We start from the raw sequence: 5,485 nt of genomic DNA on the forward strand, positions 1-5,485 counted from the left end.
TAAAAAAAAAGAATAAGTTTCAAATTTCAAACCTGTTACTCTTCCATGGTCTGACTTCAAACAAAATTTTACCAAGCTAATTTCATTGCTTCCTTGTTCATGAAACACAGAATTAGTTGATGCTTCCCACAAATATCCCATACCTCCTATCTCTGTTATTCATTCTGCTTAGAATTCTTGATGTTTGCCAATTCTCCCATCCAAGCATGTCTAGATTCTACTCATTCTTCAAAGGATTAACTCAAATTCCAGTTTTTATTGTGAAATCTTTCTTAGCCTTCCAGCTGGAAATAATTTCTCTCTTTTAAGAAATTCTACATTATTTTATCTTTGTTTCATCTATGGCACCAGTCACTTTCAGTTTTCTGCTATTGTAACTATTATAATATGATTTCAAAATTTATTAAACATCTGTATTATCAGGCATATTGGGAGACACTGAGGGTGCAAAATTGTATTAGACAAGGTTCAATTGCTCAAGCAGCCCTCCTTCTAATGGATTTATAGATATGTCTTATTTTCCCTAGAAAATACAAACAAGAAAGCATGTGGGGCAAAAATTTACTTCCCTAAAGATGGTCATTAAAGACTTAAGAAAAATTAGCTTATGGAAAAACTAATAGTAACAAGAAGAATATGAACAGGGGAAATGCAAAATGCTCATGTTCAAGTCATTGTCACAGACAGAAAGTTCTTAAGCCATTCCATTATGTACAAACCCCAGCCCGTACTAAATGTCATTATTTCAACTATATTCTAATTTTTCCTCTTCATTTCTTCCTCAATTAATGAGGTAATTGCATTTTTTATAAATTAAATTAAAGGAATTTTTTTTTGTTGGAAACAGGTTTGAAGAGTTCCTTCCATGTGGAGTAAATTAGGGAATACTTCTCAGTAAGACTGTAATAAAAGAAAGTTTTGTAAAGACGTGTTTTATCAAGAAAAGGGTATTAAGTTCAAAATTATCTATAAAAGTAGCCCTCAAATGTTAGTGTATATATGAATTACTTGGAAAACTTTTTAGAATAGAAATTGATGTACACTCTTCAATGTTAGAGTCTACACCGAGCCTTTAGATTGATGGGTCTCCACTCTCAGAATTTTGGTTCAATAGATATAGGTTGGGCCCAAGAATTTATATTTTGCGCAAGATTTCAGAGCATGCTGACCCAGCTGTTCCAAAGGCCCACACTTTGAGAATCGTTGTTCAACAGAATCTGTTCACTGAATATTTTGAACATGTTTTCAAGAGTACCCAGTTTAAAATTTTTTCAATTCTCATGTTTTTCTCTCATGGTGGCATAGTGGTAACATGTCGGGCTGCCTACCCCAGGCTCAGAAGTTTGAAACCACCAGCCCTTCTGCAAGAAAGATGAAGCTCTCTGCCCCAGTAAGAAGTCAGAATCTTGAAAATCCACAGGGGCAGTTCTACACTGTTTGTGTTGATATCAACTCATATTGATCCTATAGGATAATGAGTTAGGTTTGGTTTGGAGTTTGATAAAGAGGTATTAGAAAACACATAAATGACACCCATTATATATGAAATTAAATCTTCTATACTGGTTTGATAAAATAAACTTTTAATAATGGTTGTTAAAAGCTCATTTCATCAAACCAGTATAGAAGCTATAATTTCACTTTTATATTATCAGATAGGTAATATTATTTCTTCTTTACAGAGCTTAAAACAAAGTTATACAACAGTAAAAACTAGAGCCAAGATTCACATGAAGCTTATAATGTTTGTGATTATCAGGTTTTTACTCCCTTCCTAACATATCATTTGAAATAATACATTTGTAGAGATCAGAGGTGCATTACACCTACTCCTCACTTAACCAACTATCAGACATTTTGCATTTTCAATAATGATGAAAAATCACTTTGCAAATTAGTGACATACATGTGGCAGTAACAGCAAAGTCAAGGCTAGAATAACCTGGCTGTGCTGATGAAGAGTATATGTCAACTTGACTGAGCCATGATTCTCAGTTGCCTGACAATTATATAATTGTGCTGTCTTAATTAATAGTCTCTATTTTAATGCTCTAGACAGCGGTGCTCAACCTGTGGGTCGTGACCCCTTTGGGGGGTCAAATGACCCTTTCACAGGGGTCGCCTGATTCATAACAGTAGCAAAATGACAATTATGAAGTAGCAAGTAAAATAATGTTATGGTTTGGGGGGGAGGGGTCACCGCCACATGAGGAACTGTATGACAGGGTCGTGGCAGTAGGAAGGTCGAGAACCACTGCTCTAGGAACTAATGGCTTTACAGAACTCACAGACCGAATTCATGATTAAACGTTTTTTAAGGAAGTTACCAAGTTGCAATGCCAGTGAGAAATGTTCAGGGTTGAGTTGTTTATCGGGAAAAGTCACAAAGTTCTTTCAGGTCCACTAATAAATGCCCAAAGGGGCATTCTACATCACTTTAAGCCACAACCCAAAGGCATTCAACTCAAGCTAAAGTTCCTGTGGTTCAGCAAACCAAGCTCCCCAAATTAAATCCCAGAGACACCCCACTTTGGTATATCACAGCCCGAAGGCACTCAGTTCTACTTCCATGGGTCAGCTAGCCTCCCACTCTACAAACACTCGCTTGACTTGGTCCTCGGTTTGGGAAATCCATCACTCTGTTCCATGCTCTGGCTCTTAGCTCTGCTGCTGCACCTCTGATGCTGTAGCTCTCTTCCAGACCCAGGAGGTTCACTGTGCAAGGATCTCAGGCTCAGAGGATGAACTCCAATCATGGCTCTTGCTGGTAATGAGATTCCACCTCCTGCTTCTCAGAAGGCTCATTTACCTACAGCCGGATGCTACTCCAGGGAATCGTGTTTATAATTACTCCTATCAGAGTCTCCTATCAGTTGAATCCTAGCAATATCTTCTCCTCTCAGACCCCTGCAAGCAAAGGTCATTGGTGGAAGTTATAATCCATTGCCCAGCAGTAATGGTGAAGTTTGTCAGTTATGTAATGATGAAACGACACTTATATGGTAATGTAGTCAGTCTCTACTTTGGGATATAATATAGTCAACCCTCCATTTTTGCCTAACACTTTTCTAAAAAAAGCTCGATATTTGGAATCCTCTTGAGGTGTAGTCTAACATCTGTCACAAAATTTAATTGTTTGAGGATAATTAATCAATTAACATATTTTCTGAAAACAATCTTTGCTGTAGTTTCTCAGAGAAGTAATTACTACTTCATACACTAACATGTTCACTTCTTTAATTCAAAATATACCCCTTTCTTTCCCAAACTTTTATTTTACTATTAATAGGTAATGAGTCCTTAACAAGAATATAGATTAATAATTTTCATATTTTCCACCTTTAACACACTGTCTGCCACATGTAGACACCCAAAAATCTTTTGTTAAGTCAACTAATTTAAAATTTATTATGTCATATCAGCAATGATCAGGTTTAAACATGTAACAACAAAATGCCACTAATTTTACAGGAAAGGCCAAAAATATTCAGGACTCCAATTAACCAATGCCACATTTTGTTCTGAATAATGCAACAAAATAAAAAGCAGAGATACTAAAGAAGTAGAATATTCATTTCTTTCAATAGTATTTGTTTTATGCCCTGACTCTGAGAAAATGTTATTACTAATCACTGAATAAAGGAAAGACATTTTTTGTTCTGTAAAGGTTTGATTCTGCCACTCAAATCTACATAACAATCACCAATATCACCTTTCATAGGGAGATTAATATCTGTGTCATTCAGAGATATTTTATTGATAACATTTCCATCAATGGGAAATAGAAATTTGTCTTCATCCCTCCCATTCCAGAGCGATTCTCAGAGAAAATGGGAAAATACCATTGGAAGTCACTAAGAAAGCAAATAAAATTAAAATCTTGATTAAAATCCAGATGTTGAAAAAGCCATGGCCAAAGTCCAGGGAAAAAGAAAAAACCTATAAATTTCAGGGGCACAGCTGCCAAAGGAATTCAACGTTAAAGCTGGTGCTGACAGGGGACCAGCAGTGCAAGATCGTAGGAAGCATGAAAGCATATAATTAGATACTTGCTCTGTGCTACATTAAAGTTAAGTCAAGATGATGTGAACCAAGTCATGGCACAGTTTGAAAGGCTGACCAAGGAATCAAGGATAAACTAATGGCTGCTCAGCCAAGAGGACCCAGAGTAGCCAGTAAATCTGGATATGCTTTAGGGGAAGAGTGACATCGCTCCGGTAAGAGTCAGTGGGTCATGTCGACGACAAGTACATCGGAACACAAATAACCTCTATGACAGGAGAACTATACAAATATTCTGTGCACACATGTGGACACGTTATGAAGGTTTTCTTTTTCTTTTTCACTCTGATTTTAAATACCCAGACACCTGAAAAATTTGACACCCACTAGCTTTACACCCAAAGCTGCCCCTATGTGGGACCTCAAGGTTGCTGCATCCACAGAGCCATGCATGATACACATCAAAATCTGGGCTACAAGAAAAGGGGCAACAAATCTGGCAGACACTAATCAAAGCAAAGAAAAAAATGTAGTGGGTCTCTGTATTCTTTGAAACTCCAATCTGGAGATTGTTTGAATTAAAATTCAGGGCTAACGCCTATATAAACTGAGAATCTTTACCGTGTAACAGGTCATTCCAGGACGAATCTAAAGCAAGAGTGTTGAGTTTACAATAAGTCCTTAAGTGGGACATATTCACTTGTCTAAGTATTGATAACATTAACTGTTTTTAAAATACCATGCCCTGCCTGATTCCTCTTGCTGAAGACCAATTGCAAAACATAATTGTCCCCAGAATCTAGGTAAAGATATCTTGTTCTTCAAAGAAATAATTGTTTTTGAAGCAGTAATATGTGGTCAAGATCGATTGTATTTACATGTAAATTAAGTTGAAACAATGGGTTGGGGAAAGAAAATATTACTGCCTCTTTAACTTATGTTCAAGTACACCCAACATGATGCTAAATACTATTTTATGTTGTTTCCTGATCAAAATGTAAATACTGCTAAAAATAAAATAGAAGTTTTACAGTGAATCAGAAATGAATTTACTAGAACATTTGCTCTAGTGGCTATTAGCTGTATGACTCCAGGCTCGTTCCTACCCTCTCAATCGGATTAGGATATGAGCTATAACAGAGATGATATGATACATGAAGAGTGCATGAATTAATGTCTGCCATGGAGAAGCTGCTCTAGAAGTTGTGCCAGGAATGGGAATAACCAGGCAGCTAATCAAACTCACATTCCAGCCTACCTCATTTGTTCAGTACCCTCCCAAGGTTCTGGAAGAAGCCTTACCAATGTGTGATTTATTTTGGTTTAATATGTTTTCTCATTGTCATTGGCTTAACATTAGTACCTAACTTGTTAACATTGTTATGTATTCCCCTGAATTGAGCTTTAAGCCCCATAAAATCTGTCTACAACTTGAGCCTATAAGAATTACAGTCACCCCGCCATGCCGAGGCAAGGCACTGGG

Source organism: Echinops telfairi, unplaced genomic scaffold, assembly GCF_000313985.2.
Source record: "Echinops telfairi isolate 266 unplaced genomic scaffold, ASM31398v2 ScPeMD7_1;HRSCAF=3_0, whole genome shotgun sequence".
Lineage (NCBI taxonomy): Eukaryota > Metazoa > Chordata > Mammalia > Afrosoricida > Tenrecidae > Echinops > Echinops telfairi.